At 45.3% G+C, this 22,402-nt stretch overlaps 1 protein-coding gene across 1 annotated transcript in view; it reads left to right on the forward strand.

The window, feature by feature from the left end:
* The window catches only part of galnt14 (UDP-N-acetyl-alpha-D-galactosamine:polypeptide N-acetylgalactosaminyltransferase 14 (GalNAc-T14)), a 103,841-nt gene that overhangs the window by 25,283 nt on the left and 56,156 nt on the right, over nt 1-22,402 (forward strand). The gene's annotated exons all lie outside the window — the stretch shown is intronic.

Genomic DNA, 22,402 nt, shown 5'->3' on the forward strand with positions numbered 1-22,402 from the left:
AATCTGTAGAGCTAATCCAGAGAGCAATCTGTAGCGCTAATCCAGAGAGCAATCTGTGGAGCTAATCCAGAGAGCAATCTGTGGAGCTAATCCAGAGAGCAATCTGTAGAGCTAATCCAGAGAGCAATCTGTAGAGCTAATCCAGAGAACAATCTGTAGAGCTAATCCAGAGAACAATCTGTAGAGCTAATCCAGAGAACAATCTGTAGAGCTAATCCAGAGAACAATCTGTAGAGTTAATCAGAACCACCTGAAGGACCACCAGTCTTCAGGGGGTCTTCAGGTGGTCTTCAGGTGGTCTTCTGGTGGTCTTCTGGTGGTCTTCAGGAGGTCTTCAGGTGGTCTTCAGGAGGTCTTCCAGTGGACTCTCTGTTGTCCCCCTCCCGTCACATTCAGTTCTCACGAAGCCGTTTAGCCTCTAAGTTACGACCGTCTCTTCGTTAACGACCTCGCAGCTCGCAGCTGACACGTGTAAATCGAAACCCTCAAACTCTGAGCTGAGAACGATCGATACGCGTCCTCAGGACAGGAAGCTATTATTCCTGCTGTGTGTGTGTGCGTGCGCGTGTGTGTGAGATTGATTCCCAGTCTGATGTGTGTGTGCTGCTCCTGCTGCCGTTTCCTTCCTGATCCTTGAGTTTCTTTTTGTTCTTTTGTGTTGAAGACATCAGGACGACGTGCGGCTTCTCGCTGAGGCCTCATTTCCTTGACGATGTTTCAGGTGAACATGCTTCAGAAAAGTTTCACGTCAACACAGTGTTTTGAAAACAATATCTGTTTCCATGGCAACAACGTGAAATACCAAAAATGATGTAGTGAGCCTGTTTGGCCACTAGTTGTTGCTGTTTGTTTCTATAATGGAGCCGTTTAAAAAAAAAAGTTGTTTTGAATTGCTCTGATCAGAGTTAAACAGACACGTTAAACTTGACCTTAGTCCAGTTCGGTCCGGAGGAGGACTGGAGAGCTTGATAAATCCATCTATCTATCTGCTGTCATGACGCAGGTTAGCGTTTCCAGGGACAGTGGGTCTTGATTTTTCAGAAAAGGAGAGTTTTCTCTTCTCATCTGCTGATGTTCTCGCAGGAAGTGTCTGCTGGACGCCTCTGCAGCGTTCTGCCTCCTGACGGTTCTCACCGTGGAGGAAGAACCTTTCAGCCAACTGGAAACGCATCCTTTTGAAAACGGTGTCCGTCTCCATGGAAACAGCAGCTCCTGTAACGAAGGAATCCGAAGCATTAAGGTGTTGTGCTTGGCTCAGAGGACGAGTCAGGAGGGCAGCCGGTGTCATAGGTGGAGCAGAACACTCTGAGACTCCTTTATCGAGCTTTTTGAATATTTTAGACTAAGTTTTTCCTGGTTTTGTCCTTTTTCTTGACTGATTCCAGACTACAGACCCAACAGTCCTGGTTCTGAGTCTCTGTTAAACTTGTTCATGTCCCAAAGATTCCTCCAGACGCTGACATTTCCCGCATTCACCTGAACGCAGCATACGCCTTCAGTTTCCAGAAAGTGTCCGGTGGACGGGCTTCGTGTCTTTACGTCTCTGTCTCTCTCTTCTGCCTCCTGCCATCTGAATTATTCACATCTCATTTAAATACTTGGAAACTGAACATTTTCCTGAAACATGCGGGTATGTCTAGACATTCTGGAATGATACACATTCTAGAACCACAAACGTCTAAGAAATCTGAACTTCTAGAAGTTCTTTTTATTTTAGAAATGGGACAAACTCGAGAACTCTCACGCATTTCAGGAATATTAAATTCCAGGACTTGCATATTGCAGAACTCAGACAGACCCAGAGCTTTTCCACGGAGTGTTGTGTTTGCCCGTTTCCATGACGACAGAGTGAGAGGCATTTTCCAATGTTCCACCTTGGGAGCTGGTTTTCAGTGCTTTCCAAGCCCTTGTGGTACAAACACCCAAAATGTGATGAAAGTTTAGTGTTTTGACTTGAAGTCGTTGCCGTGGAAACACCGTCAGTCAGCCTAACGACCTGGGCAGGAGAACGTGAAGATCCCGTCCAGCTTTCTGTGGTTGGAGCTTCCTGTTTCCTGCAGAAGCTTCGGTGCTCAGCTCGTTTCTCCTCCAGACACCGTGATGACAGACGGGTTGGGTTGATTACAGGTTACACTGACTTCAGTATGCAGCACCACCCAGCCCAAACCACGACTGTGAACCACCGCCGGCTCAGCAAGCCCAGGATTCCGGACGGGAGCAGACTGACAACCAACCCAGACTCAAACTGCTCAAGAACTAACCGAGACTTCGAACTACCCAGACTGAAGATGTTAGACCTAACCCAGACTCAAGATGTCATAATGAACCCAGACTTTAGTTTAAATGAACCCAGAGTTTACTTTTAACTCGCCCAGTATTGAGTATGAACTAACCCAGACTTAGTTATCACTAATTCAGACTTTAGTTCTAACTAACCCAGAATCCACTTAGAACAAACTCAGACGTTACCTTTAACCCAGATTTCAGTCAGTCAGGTGGAACCCTCAACCTAAACTCTACTTCATGCAGACCAGATTGGAGTCTCAACTAAACAATCCGAACCAAAACACTAATAACAAAAATTAACTAAAACAGACACATTTAATGTTAAAACTAACTCAGACCTGTGGTTGTTCCTGAGCCACACACATCATGAAACTCACATTAATTAATACAGTTCCTTTGATTGGTAGCTATAAAGAAATTCAGAGACAACGTTCAAACTAACCAGTCACATTGTTATAACTATCCAGTCACATAGCTAACCAAAAACAATGTTTTAGCTAACCCTGTCTTTAGTTCGCACAACCAATTTCAGACTGAAGTTGTCAGAACTAACCAAGACATATTAGAACAACTGACCGAAACTTGAATAGCAACTATCATGACAATTAACTACTAAAGCAGACGAGTTATAACAAATTCCTACTGTAGTCTCCATTAACTAGCTCCCCTCACAGTCAACAGTTAGCATATTAGCATTGACATCTCACATCGGACAAATCTACCGAGTGAAAGCAGAAAGCTTTGTGACATCTTAGTTTAAATAAGACTAACCAGCTACTAAAACTAGCTTCACTCTCCTTCCTGAAAGCCTGGAATCGAACACAGTATCGAGCAGACAGTGTAATTCAGCCCATCTCATTTCATTAGAGCGCTGACGGGTTTCCTTGTTGGCGTTTTGGGTGAGAATCGGACACTTTCACTCTCCGGCCTCATGAATATTAAAGAGCGGCGAGCGAGCAGAGCGAGTCCGACGTTTCATTACAGTCTGTCTGCTGCTCGTCGTCTCACTTCCTGAATCCTCATTAGCTCCGACCCGCCCAGGGTTTCCATCAGGGATGAACTGATGCCGCTTCCTGAAAGGACGAGGACTGAGAGGAGTGCTCACCTGTAGCTCCCTGTGATACAGAGCACCGCAGCATGGCGCGTGTAGCATGTAGCATGTAGCATGTGGCATGGTGTAATACCAATACTGATATCAGCACCAAAGTCATTACCGATCGGTACTGATACAGATACTGGTATTGTTAACGATACTGATACCAGTCTACACTGATAAAGATGCTGGTATTTATTACGATACTGAACGTTATTGATACCGACACTGTTATCGGTACCGATATCGATACTGATTGGAACTGATACTGGTATTGATACTGATACCGATCCATACTGATGCTGACACTGGTATCGGCACCGTTACCAACCAGTAGACCAACATGAAAACTACATTGTCTTAAGTGTTCCACAGAAACGGACACGGTTTTCAAAATGTTTCCGTGCAAAAAGTTCTGAACTGAAAATGCAGAATGGTGTTTTCATTGAGACTGTGGCGTAAACGCCTGCTGAGGAGTGGGCGTGGCCATTTTTACTGTGACATTTCAGTAAATTCGAGCTGATAGATGGGGTCTGGAGCCTTTGTTTTGAAGTGGAAAGAATCTGATTAAAGCAATCTTGTCAAAGTGAAAATGAAGCATTCAGAATGATGCTGGTGTAACGTTCACTGGAACCAGGAGATCCCATCACTTCCTGCTGGACGCCAACACTGAAAACCTGCCTCCCAGTATCGGATTATGCGGCGGCCGCCGCTTCGTGACGGTTGGCGTCCACACGCCTCCGCGGTGGCAGCGACGCTAACACACGGGTTAGAGCGGGGCCGCCGCGTGCAGGAGTCGTTAGCGATGCTAATTAAGCGAATCAGAGAGGAAATGACAGCGAGCGGCGCTGCTGTGAAGCTCAATCTGTGATCTTTAGCCCACAGAGAGCCGAGGAGAGACCAGATGATTTCAGCGTTCGGAGCCCCGAGGCTGAGAAGAGCTGGTTTCATGTCATGTTAGAGGAAGAGAGTGTGTGTGAGTGTGTGTGAGTGTGTGTGAGTGTGTGTGAGTGTGTGTGAGTGTGTGTGAGTGTGTGTGTGTGTGTGTGTGTGTGTGTTACTGTACTCACTCTCCATGAGTCACAGGCAGCCAATTATAAGAAGCCAGCGGGCAGCCAGCTCTCTGCCTCACTCATTTCCTCCCTCTCTCACCCCCCTGCCTCTCTCTCCATCTCCCCAAATAACCCAACTAACCCAGACGCCAGTTACTCACAACTAACCCACACTCAAGTTACCAATAACTAACCCAGACTCTAGTTAATAATAACCAACCCAAAGGCTAGTTACAATAACTAATCCAGATGTGAATTACTAACTAACCCAGATGCTAGTTACTATAACCAACCTTGATGCTGGTTACTAATAACCAGCTAACTCTAGTTAGTATTAACTAACCGTGATATAGTTACTGATAACTAACCTAGACTATTGTTATAATAACCAACCCACACTCAGTGTTCAGCAACTCAAACTGAGTTTGAAGTAACCCAGCCTCTAATTACTTGTAACTAATCCAGATGCTAGTTACTATCACCAACCCTGATGCTGGTTACTAATAAGTAACTGACTCTAGTTAGTATTAATTAACCTAGACTCTTGTTATAATAACCAGCCCTGGGTGTTCAGTAGCTCAGACTGAGTTTGAACTAACCCAGCCTCTCGTCACTAGTAACTGACCAGACTCCAGTTACTTGTAACCAACCCAGACTCACTTTGAACTACGAGGACTCAGTTTTGCCCAACACAGACAGTAGTTAGTTATGACTAACTCAAATTTGGGTGTAACTAACTCAGATCCAGTTTTAGCTAACCCAGACCTCAGGTCACCATGTGGAGTCAGCCCAGACCGAAGCCTCGGTACGGTACGGGTCGGGTTGTCCTGCGCTTCCACTGAGTAAAGTTGTGGACAGAACCAAAGACTCGGACTCAACCGGACCTCTTCTGGGTTCTTCTCTGCTCTGGTACAGGTTCCACAGGGAGGAGCTCCAACACTGCCCTCTGCTGGTTGGTGGTAACGAGCGTCACTCTGGACAAACCGCCGCGGTTAAACAGTTCATCAGAGGAGAAACTGGCTGGTTGTCTGCATGACTCGCTTTACACACTCCGGGTGGTTTAACTGCTTTTTTTTTAATATCAGCAAAACACAACGCTGGTCTCTCTCTCTCTCTCTCTCTCTCTCTACCTCTACCTCCACCTCACTCTCTACCTCTCTTGTGTTTTTATCTTCTTCCTTCTCGCTCTCCCCTCTCCTCCCCCTCCTCTCCACACAGAGGAGTCTTGTCCTCCTTAATGAGCCCCGGTGGAGGTAAAGATAGTGGGTGAGGAGGGGTGGAGGAGGAGGGGTGGAAGGTGAGGAGATGAAAGGAGAGGAGGATATGAGAGGAGCAGGAAATGAGATTATTCCTGACTCCATTCAGCTCCAAATGGAAATTAAATTTGCAGGACGGGAGGAGCATGACAACACGGCGTGTCTGAGCTGCAGCTGCTCCGCCGGGTTCACATCTGGATGAAAGGGCGGCGCAGTGGTGAAGCGGTTCGCACCGTCGCCCCTCTGACTCCGAGAACCTCTTTACACCACGGCGGTTCGGGTTCAAAGTTTGACTTCTACATGAAAACCAGGGCTTGTTTCTGGACGCGTGGGTCCTGCTCCCCGGTCCCAAACGGGTCCTAAAGGAGTCCCAGGGTACTTCAGATCAGTGCTTCACATCACTAACTGGTTACCAGGACACACACACACACACACACACACACACAAACACACACACACACAAACACACACACACACACAGAAAAGACGGATCTCTCTGTGAATGTGTGTCAAACGACTCGCTCCTTCTCGGTTTATGCTCTGAAAACCCGTTTCCGCCTCGTGGAGTCCAGATGTGACTCGTCCGACGCTGCACAGTTCACATTGCGTCTTCATTCACACCTGAGCAGCCAGGACTCACACTGTGGGGGGGCTGTAGGGGGGGGGTCTGATAAAAACCTGGTCAACCAAACAACCGACCCCTGTTTCCGATGGGTGAGAAGTCACATGAGGTCCCCGTTACTATGACAACGTCTCTAGTACAAACGGATCGTTTTTGTCTCAGAAAGGTTTTACATTTACACAACAACGTTTGGAAACAACTTCTGTTTCCATGGAAACTGCAGACCAGGAGCAGGACCAGGAGAAAGACCAGTAGCAGGACTAGTATTGGGACCAGCACCAGGAGCACTAGGACCAGAACCAGGAGCAGAATTTCCTCCGTCTCTCCTGGCGGAGTCGGAGTGTTTCAGAAAAGTTTCACCTGAGAATTCGTTTTCGACACGTGTCATTTTCCTGTGTTGTCATGGAAACATACGCTCAAACGTTGAGCGTTTCCTTAAGTTCTCATTGTGGTTAAAACAGCGATCCATCACAGAGGAGCTGAAGAGCCGCCGTATGAAAATCCTCCGATCCCCCGTTCTGAAAACAGGAGACCACCTCGGTCTGCCGGTTTCAGGGTCCTTTACCCGGGTCCATGTGATCCTGTCGAGCCCGAGGCCCAGCTGTGGGCCGGCTGTGGTCCGGCTGTGGTCCAGGTGGAGCAGGTGGAGCCGCTCACGCAGCCTCACTGTTATTGGAATGAGATGAGTTATTGTTCCAGCTGGCTCTCAAGGGAAAACATCATTTTCAGTTCGGCGTAGCTAGCAGTTGCTTAATTTAGCAATGGGCGGTATGCTAACAGTAATGAATAGAGTGAAAGTTTTTAGCATGAATTAACCTGCTACATCAGTGGACTGGTAGAAGAATGAGTGAAACGGGTGATGAGAGGAAATTTTAACCAAATATGCTATTCTGACAGTGATGAAGTGAGTTAAATATGGAGCGTTGGTCAAGTTAGCTCCATACAGGATCCCAGCACATTATTGATTACAGCAGGCGAGCAGCCATGAAGTTATGGCAATAGCTTTTGTTAGCATCAGTTAGCTTGACACTAGCCTGCCATGCTACTCTGACTTTATTTATGTATTACACACACAAAAAAAGACATGTTTCCCATGTCTCTCTGGTCATGGAGAGACAGTCTGGCGTGCCAGGCTAGCTTGACACTGCATGCTAACAGTTATTAGATAACACAGAGTAAACGTTCAGATTTCCTGTTGCCCCTGAACGCATCAGTTACACTACACTGTGCTGATGTAATGTAACCAGCTGTGTGTGTGTGTGTGTGTGTGTGTGTGTGTGTGTGTGTGTGTGTGTGTGTGTGTGCGCACACCAGATGGTGCGTGACGATTGCATTGCTCCCAGCAGCACAGCTGTCCGAGGCAATACAGGCTGGACACACACACCTCTTGATCAAGTTAAATAACAGCCACACACGCACACACACACACACACACACACACACACACACACACACACACACACACACACACACACACACACACACAAACACACACCCTTCAACATGTTGTGATTTAAGCAAACAGGCACATCCACCACCTGGCGAGGCCGTCAGCTACCGACTGCTGTCTCTCTGGGTTTACTTCACACACACACACACACACACACACACACACACACACACACACACACACACACACACACACACGACTCTGCTGACACACTAAAATCACATGTCAGAGGAACAGTTGCAGAAAAGGAATCAGAAGACTGACAGAGCTCCCGCCTGTGTGTCTATGTGTGTGTGTGTGTGTGTGTGTGTGTGGGGGGGGGGGGGGGGGGGGGGGGGGGGGTGGGGGGGGGGGGGGGGTGCTGAGAAAGGGGTGTGATTTAATTAGGCTGGATGCTTCTGTAACTCCCCTATAGCTCCCAGGAGGCTCTGACAGGTGTGTGTGTGTGTGTGTGTGAGATTGCAGGTTTGTATCTCATCCTCTGTGTCATAAACAATTGACAACATAGATGACAGAGAGATACACTAATAGACCCCTGGAGACCCTGTGTGTGTCTGTGTGGGTGTGTGCATATGTGTGTGGCAACAAATCAAACCATTAGCAGCACCATCCAGTTACTAGCAACTGCCTCTACCACCTGAATGTTGGTGTAGGAAGATGCTCTATAATCTGATGTTGGAGGAGGAAGATGCTCTGTAATCTGATGTTGGAGGAGGAAGATGCTCTATAATCTGATGTTGGAGGAGGAAGATGCTCTATAATCTGATGTCGGAGGAGGAAGATGCTCTGTAATCTGATGTTGTAGGAGGAAGATGCTCTATAGTCTGATGTTGGAGGAGGAAGATGCTCTATAATCTGATGTTGGAGGAGGAAGATGCTCTATAATCTGATGTTGGAGGAGGAAGATGCTCTATAATCTGATGTTGGAGGCGGAAGATGCTCTATAATCTGATGTTAGAGGAGGAAGATGCTCTATAATCTGATGTTGGAGGAGGAAGATGCTCTATAATCTGATGTTGGAGGAGGAAGATGCTCTGTAATCTGATGTTAGAGGAGGAAGATGCTCTGTAATCTGATGTTGGAGGAGGAAGGTGCTCTATAATCTGATGTTAAAGGAGGAAGATGCTCCATAATATGATGTTGGAGGAGGAAGATGCTCTATAATCTGATGTTGGAGGAGGAAGATGCTCTATAATCTGATGTTGGAGGAGGAAGATGCTCTGTAATGTGATGTTGGAGGAGGAAGATGCTCTATAATCTGATGTTGGAGGAGGAAGATGCTCTATAATCTGATGTTGGAGGAAGAAGATGCTCTATAATCTGATGTTAGAGGAGGAAGATGCTCTGTAATCTGATGTTGGAGGAGGAAGATGCTCTATAATCTGATGTTGGAGGAGGAAGATGCTCTGTAATCTGATGTTGGAGGAGGAAGATGCTCTGTAATCTGATGTGGAAGATGCTCTGTAATCTGATGTTGGAGGAGGAAGATGCTCTATAATCTGATGTTGGAGGAGGAAGATGCTCTGTAATCTGATGTTGGAGGAGGAAGATGCTCTGTAATCTGATGTTGGAGGAGGAAGATGCTCTGTAATCTGATGTTGGAGGAGGAAGATGCTCTGTAATCTGATGTTGGAGGAGGAAGATGCTCTGTAATCTGATGTTGGAGGAGGAAGATGCTCTATAATCTGATGTTGGAGGAGGAAGATGCTCTGTAATCTGATGTTGGAGGAGGAAGATGCTCTATAATCTGATGTTAGAGGAGGAAGATGCTCTATAATCTGATGTTGGAGGAGGAAGATGCTCTATAATCTGATGTTGGAGGAGGAAGATGCTCTGTAATCTGATGTTGGAGGAGGAAGATGCTCTGTAATCTGATGTTGGAGGAGGAAGATGCTCTATAATCTGATGTTAGAGGAGGAAGATGCTCTATAATCTGATGTTGGAGGAGGAAGATGCTCTGTAATCTGATGTTGGAGGAGGAAGATGCTCTGTAATCTGATGTTGGAGGAGGAAGATGCTCTATAATCTGATGTTAGAGGAGGAAGATGCTCTATAATCTGGATGTTAGACGAGGAAGATGCTCTATAATCTGATGTTAAAGGAGGAAGATGCTCTATAATCTGATGTTAGAGGAGGAAGATGCTCTATAATCTGGTGTTAGAGGAGGAAGATGCTCTATAATCTGGATGTTGGAGGAGGAAGATGCACACAGAGGACATGACACCAATGAGCAGTATGAGAATCAATGCGGAGACTTGCCAGAGTGTGACTGTGTAATCAGATTTATGTCCCCATAATGTGAATCACACACACACACACACACACACACACACACACACACACACACGATTACGAGGTGTTCAGATGACGCCAAGGAGAGTGATGTGATGGTGAGATTGTGTGTGTGTGTGTGTGTGTGTGTGTGTGTGTGTGTGTGTGTGTGTGTGTGTGTGTGTGTGAGATCGAGAGTGTCTGGGAAGCTCTCCAAATGAGGACGTCCCCTCTCCAATCACCAGCTGTTTACCTCCGATAGCTTGCACTAATTTTAGAAGAGCGCACACACACACTCTCACACACACACACAGTTTTGTATCACTTCCAGATTTAAAGTGAGGCTTCACATCATTAAAACGTTCATTTAAAACAAACCCCATGTTCAAAGTTTGAAACCAGAACAGATCTGACCTCAAATATTTCATTTACCAGAACAGACACACTTATCTATAAACATATATGTATATAGATATATGTATGTGTAATATATATATATATATATATATATATATATATATATATATATATATATATATATATATATATATATATATGGTGTGTGTGCGTGTGTGCATGCGTGTGTGTGTGTGTGTGTGTGTGTGTGTGTGTGTGTGTGTCAGCCTGGGTCGTCTTGCATTCATTCCTCAGTCGGTATTCTTCAGTTGTGCTTCTTTTGGTCGACTGATTGGTTCCTCGTCTGTAAACTGGTCAGACTGATCTGTAGGCCGTGCTGACGTAGAGCTGCTGTCTCTCTGTCGCACTCCCCCACCTGAACCTTAGCATTAGCTTGAGCCAAAGCTGGATTCTTGGTTGTTGCTGTTTCACTCAACTGTTCTTCACTCAGTGAGCAGTTCTTCATGGACCCCCCCAGCTAATGCTAGCTTTAGCATCAGCTTGTTCCCATGTAGCTGTAACTTGCATTTCCTGAAACTTAAGCTGTCTGTTTTGAATTAGCCTGGGAATCTATTTTGAACCCAAATTTAACTTAAAATTAGCTGCAGAATTCAGTCTTAGGCGACGATAAATCATATTAAATTGAGCTGAATGTCTTTTGAAAGCATGACTCCAGTTCTCACCTTTTGTTCAAAATCATCAAGACATGAGCCTAATGTCTAAAATCAAGCTCCAGGTGAGCCAAAAATGAGTTAAATTCCCAGCAAAGCTTCAGCTGAAGTGAAAAACTCATTGTTAACCTGACCTGAAAATAACTTACATTCATCATGAGTCCATCTCAAGCTCACCTTAATCCCGTCTGACAGCGTAACTCGAGTTTTATAATTTCGTAGTAAATTAGCCACAAGCTAGCTTCAATGTCATGTAAGATTCAGCTCAAAACCAGTTTAAAATCTGAATTTCAGTGATGTGTTGAATGAGAACGTGTGAGTGCGACATGACCCGGAACCTCCTCACAACGTGACGCCGTGTGCGAGAACCCGCCGCCGATCCGGATTTCCGCCCGGCTCATGTTCCTGCTTGATATCGCGACGTTTGACACCGGAGAGCGTTTGAAATGAAAATGGGAGCCGCTTCATGTTTTTTCATTAAAGCATCATCACACAGGAAAAAGTGGGTCAGATTAACTGTTTGGTCCCAGGAGATGAAATTAGTTTGACTTCAAACATCCTGCCGCGTGAACAGGAACAGGCTCACTTTTTAATATTCCGCTGTGGAAGGTTCCCGAGCTCCGTGGAGCCCGCTGAGGAATCACTTCAGCTGAAGGGTCGACGGCAGGTTAGATCTGGACCAGTTCCACCGAGGTTTAAGGAGAAGCGTGCTGGGGTTTACGTTTGGTTTTTAATGTTAAATTAATGAAGTATGGATTACTGAAGGTAATTAATTACAATAAGTACTTTTATCAATCTATCAAATTGAGTAAATTATGGGGTGATAAACTGTTTAAAGTAATACACAAAGGTAATTCAACCAAAGGTCAATTATTAATTGGAATATTGTCAATAGTTACATACAGTTACTTACTTGGAAATGAGTAAGTCACTCAGTACTCAACCATCAATTCATTGATTAATAATATGTCATTGATCAATCAGCAATGTCACAAATGACTAAATTACAGAAGATCTGATCAATTTGCAACTGACAAATGAATAATTATGGTGAACTACCCTGAAAAGATACTAATGACCAAACTTGATCCTCAAAAAAGAAAAATTAATTCAAACTTGTTCCTCATCAAAATACACCTGCGTCTAAATTTCAAAAAGAGTGAGGACGAGCACTAAGTTGTTCCCACCATAAATGTGTCATAAAGTGCATAGAGATTAAAGCAGCCCTGTTCAGCCGGGCGCTGCGCTGCGCTGCGCTGCGCTGCGCTGCGTGGTTTCTGCTGATCCTTCCACCCGTCGGTTCCGCTGTAGTGGAAGTTGGGCCGCTTCGTGGCTCTTGATGAAAAGTTTTTGTGAAGAAAAAAGGCCGCTTGGTTCTGATCCACCGGTAGGCTGCGTCAAGGAAGGGAAACTGACTCCGGGCAACACGTCTCCTCAGTGAGAGTGCAGAACAAGGGCTTGTTCTTCTTTGTTGCTGGGACTGATCCGTCTGGGCGACGTCTCCACCATTCAGATCGGTCCTCCAGTCTTAGAGACGTCTTCCCAGTCAGGGAACAAGTTAGTCTCCAGGTGTCCAGACACACAGAGGGACAATGAAGATGGAGCACAGGAGCATTGGGGGGGGGGGGGGATGAGGGACACAGGGAGGGACAGGGACAGCAGTGAGGATGGGAGACACAGAGTGGACACAGATAAGAATAGACGGAGCCGAGACAGTCCTGACATCTTTTAGGTGATCTGTGCCGCTTTACTTTAAGTCAGTTTCAGTGTTGTGGACGAAAATGCTTCTGAGATTTAGTCAAATGTTAGTCCTTTCTACGTGTGATAGTTTTACAAAAACTCACAAAGGTTTTTTTCTAGTTTTCATCAAATTTCAATAATATATATATCGCTGCATTACTGCTGTTATGCTAGCTGGTTGTGATAGGTTGGATTGTGTTCTGTCGGTTCCTGAGGTCCCTGAATGCACCGAGAGTGAGCTACCAGGTGATTGGCTTGGAGGGGCGGGACCAGGAAGTGAGGAGTTGGCAGGATGTGCGCTGGGAGAATGAGTGAATTTACCCGAGTCCGTGTGTGAGGCGTGACCGCCAGGCGGTGGGCGTGGCCAAACGAGGAGAGGATGTAGTGGTGTTGCTGATAGATTGTAGTTTTTGACATAACATAAACGTTTTGGCCCGTCAACGGAATCTCGTCAAAGAAATCATTTTGTCTTCATTGACAGAAACAGCCGTGGAGGCGCCGGATGGATCCTGCTGGTTCTGGACTCCAGGAACAGACTCAGATCGGGCGCTTAAACAATCTAACAGATGAGTTTTGACTCCACTGATGCAGGTTTGTGTTCCTCGGGCTCACGTGACGCGTCTCTGCTGGGAAGCGAATCGATGAGCTGATTTGAGCGTTTAGCTGAGCCCATGAGAGAAAAGCCTCGGCAGGGGCTCGGCGAGAGCGCTTCAGAATGAATAACGGCCCCAAATGACTTAAAAGCCCTCTGAGGAGGAAAACGCTGCGCTGAGTGGTACACAAATAATGACAGAAAATAGGCTTTTGGAGCAATTTGCATCTGAAATGACACTGGAGAAGGCTCTCTAAATAACAGCAGAGGGTCGTTTGTCAAATAATAACAGCTTCATGGTCTTTCCTGTGGACGCTCACCGGACTGTCGCTGATATGTTACTGTCATTACAGCATGAATCCTGCAAAAGGTCCTCCGTTTACTGAATGTGGACACGATCTGTAATGTATACACTGCAAAAACTCAACATTCAAGACTCCATTGAAGATAAATTCTCTTAAAAATACATTTCAACAAGATAAAGAAGACATTGAAGACAGCTTATCTTATCAAGGCATTTTTTTCTGTAGTTCTTTTTGTATTTTATCTTTGTTTTTGACCATGTATAGCACTTTGTGCCAACTGTAATTTTGAAATGCTTTAGAAATAGTTTATTTGTTCTATTGGCAGATTTTTCCCCCTTGTCTCAAAGGAAAAGTGCCTTAATTCAAGGGGAAAAATAGCTTATTTCAAGGTAAAAGTACCTTAATTTAAGTGAGAAGAATTTGCCAATGTAACAAATGACAATGACTAAAGATAACTTTTCTTAAAACAAGTCCCGTTATCTAGGTGATTTTTTTTCATTAGATTTACCTTAAATCCACTGGAATTAGAAATGTTCATTCAAAACAAGTCTAAAAATAAATTGTAATTTTGTTAAAATTGTTGTACCCGTGACACCATCTAGTGGATGCAAGTAGAAGTGCAAGTCTGCACAGCCACCAGAGTGAAAGTTCCACAATTTAATGTTCAAGAGACGTAATAGTATTTAAGTGTTTCGTCTCGTGGTGAAATTTACACTAACATCCCAGAAAAAAAAAAAAAAAAAACGAATGGTTTTTATACATTTACAATTCACAAGGTACAATTCACAAAGAGACATTTGAACAAAATCGGATCAGGACAGCTGACCTCAGGGAAATGACAAACTGAAAGAACAGGCCTACGACATGTTGAAGGAACAAAAGACCGGAGGGACGACGCATCTTTTTCCTGTTTTTTTTCGGTTCATAACCATTTTGAACGATGATCAAAAACAACCAGAGAAGGATGGAACAGGCAGAAGAGTGAAAACCCAAATGAACGACTGGATGGCTTTCCTCCTCTCTGATCCCGTTTTGTCCTCCGAAGGTGGGGCAGAAACTTCAACAGTCCAGGAGGCCTGAGGAAATTACATCCAATAAAACCTTTCCCAAGGTCGAACACGAGGAGTCTAATTAGAGAACGAGCTGGAAACAATCTGGCAGCATGAAGGTGGACGGAGGCTCTGTGAGTACCTGACTGGCTGATTAATGAAGGAGCAGCAGCTGGGAGCAGGAATCAGAGGGAACGCCAGCTGAAACAGGAAGTGCAGAGCAAACCACAACACAGAAGAATGGAATACAGAGGAGGAGAAAGAAGGAACTTCATCTGTCGTCCACAGAATCAGACTCAAAACTGATCAGCTGCTGTTTTATATCCATAAACACCGAGGTGTCCAAGCATATCAATGGAAGTCTAGTGGTAGAAGCAAAATGTGGCAGGAGAAGATGCACCAACAAAAGAGATGACTGTGGCCGTCAGTGGATTGTCAAACAGAAAAGATTCAAGAATGTGGCAGAGATTTGGAAAGAGTAGAACGAGGAAGAGTTGCAGCTTCAAAAACCATCTGGGAAACGGGCTACAACTGTCAGGCTCCTCGAGTCAAGACATTTCTAAGCCTGAGCCAAGGAAGCATCTCAACTGGGCCGAGGAGGAGGAGGACTGGACTGTTGGCCAATGGTCCAAGCTCCTCTTCTCCCATCAAAGTAAAGTGTGCCTTTCATTCAGGAATCAAGGTCCAAGGGCTTGCAGGAGGACAGGTGAGGAACAGAACCCAAGCTGCTGGAGGTCCAGGGTGAAATATCCAGTCATTCATGACCTGGGGTTCAGTTTCCAGTGCAGGTGTTGGTAAACTCTGCTTAAATCCAATTTCCCCGCAGCTGTCCAGCAGAATGTTTGAGAGAACTTGATGATTCATTCTGCTGAGGATCTGAATGGAGATGCAGATTCCATCTCCCAGCAGGACCTGGCCTCTGCCCGTACCGCCAGAAGCACCAGATCCTGGTTTGATGCCCGTGCCATCACAGTTCTCGACTGGCCGGGCAACTGGCCAAACCTAAACCCCAACGAGAGTCTCTCTGGGGGATTATCAAGAGGACAATGAGGGCCACCAGACCCAGAAACAAAGACGAGCTGACAGAAAGCATCAAGAAAACCTGGGCTTCCAAAACTCCCAGGCACTGCCACAGGCTGACTGCATCAATGCCACGGCACATCCAGGCAGTGATGAAGGTAAACGGATTAGAAGATCGACATATCCTTTTGAAAACAGCTGAGAAGTAAATGGTGATTTCTTCACATTATTCAAACTTTTTGAATTCCTGTTTTCATGAGTCTCATGATCTGGAACCCCAAATTATGTAGAAACAAAAAAACGAAAGCTTGAAATTGTTTAAATTGTGGGCCCTGAATCTGTAATCTATGAAAGTTGAGGTTTTTCAATGGGATTATGGACATAAATAAACTGCTCCATGATGTTGTAATTTTTTGGAAAGGGTCTGTATAGAAGTTGCATATATTAGGGAGCGACGGATCATCGGCCGGGCCGATCATCATCACCCATATTCGGCATTTTGATGCATGCTGGCATCAGCCTTTGATTAATTCGACGGCATATAAGAGATCAGTATGAAACAGGATTATTTTGGCTCAGATGCAGCTGCGTCTCTTTAAGTGGGGTAGCTACTCTTCCTCTAGCATCGTCCCGCCCACAGCACCATCTGATTGGTTACACTCAATCGAGCCGGCAGGGCTAACAGCCAATCGGCAGTGAGAGCTGCATCACAGCGCTGCAGAGCCATGGATATATGTGCATAGAGGCGAAAAGCAGAGAAGCTTTGTCAGTGAAATAAACTCTGGAGAGATTTGTCTCCTGACTGGCAGATTAATCAGGTAAAAGCCGAATTCTGCTTTCCACATGAACGAGACGCCGTAAAACACAGTAAATCACAACATGCACTATCAAAAATAAGTCCCACTAGCCCAATGCTAACTTGTATGGGAAAACCCATTGACATGCTAACAGTTAATAGTCGCGGAACTTGCTAGAAAAAATAAAACTGAGCAACATTTCACTTACTGAATGCAAAACACAAATGCTTATTATTTCAATGCTAACAGGCAGATATTTCCCTCAATCAGAAAAAGACAAACATTAATCAAAAACTTTGAAAAATATTAGCTTAAAAACACAAACAGGAAGTAGCTGTGGAAGCCTGAGAGGCTTTGTACTATGCTAAATTTTGACACCAATATTTTCACTTTTACTGCAAATGAATATCACCTGTAAGTATTGGTTATTGGTGTCCTTCACTAGCAATAATCGGTATCGGCATCAGCCCTGAAAAAACCATATCAGTCCACTGCTCGCATATATTAACACAAGTGTTCGGAAGCAATGGATTACATGTAACGGTGTTGCCTAATTAGGATGCAAAAAAATGTGACAAATTCGTCACAATACATAAAAAAATGTGCAATCTCGTTCCAGGTATAGGTAAAAACATTACTGTGCGGGATTACATTTGAACATTAAAACGAATAATCCAGACATATGTGCTGTCGACAGATTTTACGGGACAAACCACAGCACTGCCGCAGAGTGGACGCTGTAGATATAAAAACAGTAGACTGGTGACATTGACGCACATCATCTTAAATACTGCATTTTAATTTGCTGTTCTTCCCTGTGCCCACTGGGGGGCACAGTAAGCCATAGTAGCCCATTTAATGAATCTGTGACTGTCGGCTGATCAGGAACCGCCCCTGATGACGTTGGTGTTGATCGGCTGTATGTATCCATAATGCATTGTGAGTTTGCTGTGTGTAGAGTTGTCACTACTGAACGGATGACACACTGTATTTGTCCTAGTTACTTTTTTTATGTTTGCTGGTGAAGTAATCTAAAAGTAACTAAAAGTAATCTGGTGAATTACTTGTTGAATAATTAGAGTAAGTTACTGATTTTTTTAATTTTTTACATGTAAGTTGTAATTGTACCAGATTACATTTTACCTTCCCCAACCCATCAACACCGAGGTGTTCTCTATAAGTTAGATCTCTTGGCACTGAGGTGTACTATAGTACTGTGTGTGCCTGTGTCCATGCAAGCATGTGTGTATATGTGTGTGTATGTGTGTGTATGTGTGTGTAGCCTCTGTTAGCATCATCGCATTGTGTTGTATTGTGCGTTTGTGTCAGCCCTGACACAGCTACAACTCCCCAGTCAGTTAGCTTCACACAGGCAGAAAACCATCAGTCACTCCGTAGCCTCGGGTCCACACACACACACACACACACACACACACACACACACACACACACACACACACACACACACACACACACACACACACACACACACACACACACGGAGGAGTAGATGAATGTTCGGAGGCAGGCAGTGGGAGAGGTTTTCCACATGGAGGATTCTGTACAATGGATCTGTGGTCATTCTCCATCACACACACACACACACACACACACACACACACACAGAGTGATGAGAGTGTGTGTGGGTTCTGCTGGGTGATGAATGAAGCAATATTTCAGTATAAACCAGCATCCCACCACAGATGGTGGTATAGAGAAATGCTTATACTACACACACACACACACACACACACACACACACACACACACACACACACAAGCGCACACAAGCGCACACAAGCACTATACTGTGAAAACCCCATCTGTCAGAGAGCGACAGGGTCTGCAGCACAGAAGAATCACCTGTCCTATTACACAGCCATACGCATATAGCAGTGCATGTAAATGCACATCTATATGCAAGCAAACACACGCACACACTCACTCACACACACACACACACACACACACACACACACACACACACACACAGAGTCACACTCATTAAACTCTGCTGTGCAGTGTGGTGTTGTTTCATTGTGTTGAACAGGAGAGCCCAGAGGGCAAAAAATCTCAGTGCCAAGCAAGCATTAGCAGCAACACACACACACACACACACACACACACACACACACACACACACACACACGTACACACACGCGCATGCACGTACATGCACATGCGGTAGTTATTGTTATGCCAGGTTGCCTGCAGGTGTGGTAGACAGGGCCTCTGTTGTCCTAGTTGTTTTTCATCCAAAACACACGCAGACACACACACACACACACGCAGACACACACACACACACGCAGACACACACACACACACACACACACACAGACAGACACACAGGAAAAAAAGTGTTTCTTTTACAAGTTCTGTAACTGAATTGCAATACTGTTGTATTCTCAACTAACTTCTGAAAGTACAGTTCACCTTTAGACCTATGTATGATGCTTCTATCGAATACTTTCCCTCCTCCTCCTCCTCCTCCTCCTCCTCCTCCTCCTCATCACACGGCGCATCCTGTTTCATGGTGAGTATCAAACTTTGTGCCGTGGCCACGCCCACAGATTTTAATAACTTCTCCCCAACCTATTCTCCATTAATAGGAACATTTGGAGTCATTTGGAATCAGCCGCGAGGTTCACCCTGGAAAGATATGTTTGACTTTTTTTTTCCAATTTTGTCTCAAAGTCAGAAATTTTCCAAATGGCGGACTTCGTGTTGCCTTCAGGATGTGCATAAGGACTGTCTTTGGGTGATCCGTACATGGACGGACTTTCGTAGCTGGGAGTGAAATGTGGTCTGGGGGCTGAACTTTTTTTTTTGTCACTTGTGTATCCCTGAAAATATGAAACCTCCCACATCTGATGTGCTACGGGCAAGTTCTGCCACTTTTTGAGCATGTGCAGTAAAAAATGTGCTAGATTATCCCGTAGAAGATAATAATCAACGGAGCTGCTGACAGCCGTTCCTCCTGTCAGCTGCTGTGGAATATCAGCAGATGGAGGATCAGGTGTTTTGCCAGTAAGACTTTCTTTATGGACCAGTACAACCATCCAGCTCCTTACCGACACAGAGAGCAGACACCAGTGCTAATCTTGAGCTCCTTGTTGATCTCAAACATTGTGTAAACCGGCCTGATTGAGATCTCTGAGGTTTATCCGCTGGTTTTTGCTGTAATTCAGGACTGGAGCAGATTTTTGATGTCGAACTGGATAAAAATGAGATTTAAACTTCATTTTTGTGGAGTCAGAAATCTCTGAGTGCAAAAACCACAATCAGTTAGTGAAGTGAATGACGACAGTGGAGCGCCTTGATGCATATTTCAGTTTTTAGTCGCCTCCTGATCTTCCCATTTGTCGCTGAACTGGCGTGAAATGCTTGATGAATCGGATCGCTGCCGCGGAGCTAAAACCAGAGCGTCGAAGTGCCGTCCTTTGCAGATTCTACGCTTTAATCTCCTCCGTCGTCTCCTTTCATTTCCTCTCCAGCTGATAGAGACAGGAATAGAGTCCAGCGTGTCAATTTCAGACAGACAATAGAAAGCTGCTCCTCCTCTTCGCCGTTCACAGACTCCTCTTCTGCATTCGTATCTGCAAGAAAATCTGACGGATCGAGGACGAGCGCTATGTGTAGACATATGCCTGCACATGCTAATACTACTTCCTGGTTCCTGTAGCTCATCACGACTTCCTGGTTCCTGTAGCTCATCACGACTTCCTGGTTCCTGTAGCTCGTCACTACTTCCTGGTTCCTGTAGTTTGTCACGACTTCCTGCTTCCTGTAGCTCATCACTACTTCCTGGTTCCTGTATGTGTCTCTACTTCCTGGTTCCTGTAGTCAATCTCTACTTCCTGGTTCCTTCCTGGATGAACGTTATGTGACCTAATGTTACTTTTTTGCACCTTTAATGAAGAATGCTGAATGTCACTTTAGAATTAGTTTTAATGCTAAATTGCTAATTGAGCAGGATGGGGAGAGACAGCGGCTCTGCAACACTTTTCAGTGAGTAACTGAAGTTCCAGTGGAGTTCCAGTAACTTTATGATGTTTTGATTCTGAAACTCCACTTTTTTAATGATAAAACAGTACAACATCAGAACGACACGCGCGCGCACACACACACACACACACACACACACACACGCAGTGCAGTGCAGCTGTGAAGCTTGAATACAGCAGCCTCATGTTTTTCAAACAGACTGCAAACGGTGGAAAACAGGAGCGAGCTGCGCTCCGCCGGGATCACGGCGCCGCTAACAAGCAGCCAGACGAGCCGAGGCAGCGCTCAAAATAATCCTCCCTCTCTCAGAAAAACACCAGCTTCCTCTCCTTTCGTCATTCCTGCGCTTCTCCTCGTCTCTCCGAGTAACGAGCCCCTTCTCACGTTTCAGATTGTGTTCAGGGCAACATGTTGAACCAACCGAGAAAACAAACCAACACGCTCTGATTTTTAGGAACTTAAGAAACAGTGAATGATTCTCGAGACGGTTTTAATCATAAACTGCTGTTGCATGGTGATGAGCTAAACTCGCCCCAGATCATCTACTAAAACAGTCCAGAACTAGCACAGATACAGTTCTAACTTAATTTACTGGCGTGAAACCAACCAGTGAGGACCAGTCCTCACTTTCTGAAAGATATTTTTGAGGGTTAAGACTTTATTTTCGGGTTAAAGTTATAATTAGGTTCGGAGTATGGGTTAGGGTTAGAATTAGGCTGAGGTTAGGGTGTGGGGTTGGTTCGGGTTAACCCTAAGGCCTCGGGTAAGGAGCAAGGAAAGGCATCATGTCAGTGAATGTCCTCACAAATATAGAAGTACAAGTGTGTGTGTGTGTGTGTGTGTGTGTGTGTGTGTGTGTGTGTGTGTGTGTGTGTGTGTGTGTGTGTGTGTGTGTGTGTGTGTGTGTGAGAGAGAGAGAGAGAGAGAGACAGTATCTCAGGGCTACATCAGTGGCTATTAGTGTTTTGCAGCACAAACACACACTCTGACAGGTTGGCCACACGCCGCAAGCACGTGTGTGTGTCTGTGTGTGTAAACCCTCTTTTGACCTCTTCTCTCATGTGTTTATCTCACCTTGCATTGAACCTTGTTGAGCCAACACACACACACACACACACACACACACACACACACTCTCTCTCTCTCTCATCAAATATGAATGGTCCTCACACCATCTGGACAGAAACGCTCCTCGTCTCCTTCGTTTCTCCTCCTTCCTCCATTTTTCTCCTCTGACAGAAAACAACACGTCAGTTGAAATCATTCCAATCTTTCATGATCAGAATCTGATTTCAGGGTCATTTGTTCTGGAGTTTGCATGTTCTTCTTGGTCATGTACAGGTCAGGACCGGGTTCTTCTGGCACTAGCGCCAAACCTTGTTCTAGAAGGTTCTTCCTGGTCTGGACGGGTACGAGGCCAGCTGAAAGGCTCCCCTGACGTCTCCCTCGCTGCAGCTGCTGCCTCTTTAGTCTGCTGGGTGGAGAGTCCTCTTTACTAACCAGGCTCTAAAGACCTCCTCTTTCATCTGGACAGCTTCATGGACCGCTGGCGTCACTATGTGCCTGGTTCTGCTGGGTCTGACCCACGGTCTTCCTGCCACCTGATCCAGTTCACCACCAGATGGGGATCAGTGAAAGTTCCGCTGCTCTCTGGCGATTTTGGGCGTCCATGTTTTTCAGCGTGCTGTTTGTCATGGACGACCCATGATGAGAAGTACAACAACTCTTCACTCTGAGGTCAGGCGGTCTGTTCCTTCCAGTCGTCCTCTTCCTGGGTGTTCAGTCATTGTCAAC

The sequence above is a fragment of the Salarias fasciatus genome, chromosome 15 (genome assembly GCF_902148845.1).
Source record: "Salarias fasciatus chromosome 15, fSalaFa1.1, whole genome shotgun sequence".
NCBI lineage: Eukaryota > Metazoa > Chordata > Actinopteri > Blenniiformes > Blenniidae > Salarias > Salarias fasciatus.